This window comes from Mus pahari, chromosome 23 (assembly GCF_900095145.1).
Source record: "Mus pahari chromosome 23, PAHARI_EIJ_v1.1, whole genome shotgun sequence".
Classification (NCBI taxonomy): domain Eukaryota; kingdom Metazoa; phylum Chordata; class Mammalia; order Rodentia; family Muridae; genus Mus; species Mus pahari.
The window spans coordinates 27458345-27458791 of NC_034612.1; positions in this window are offsets into that span (position 1 = coordinate 27458345).

Sequence of the window (447 nt, forward strand, 5' to 3'; positions counted from 1 at the left end):
ATGGAACCTTTTAACAGAGAATGAGCGCAAACCCGACAACCATGCAAAGTCCTGAGCTGTCATCCCATAGTGAAAAGTGGGATCAGAGAGAGAACTGTGCTGAACCCTCCGTTCTAATCAAGCGTCAAGCGGTCATAGAAATTAGAAAGGAACACGCCTTTAATCGGTGGCAATAACTAATATGTGTATATAAATGGAAAGTTCAGTGTAGAGAGTTGAGTATGCCAGGTAGAGACTGAGGGATGCTGGGAGAACCTGGAGGCCAGGTCCACTTTGGTGTGTAAAATATGCACCTCAGCTGTTTGTCCTGGGTCCCAATCCCAACAAGTCACAGTCGCATAGTTGGGGGCCCTAACTTATTTAGTTCTTTGTAATGGCGGGGCATTTCTTTCTCTTTATTTTTTTATTTTAAGCTTTATTTAGCCGGGCGTGGTGGCACACGCCTTT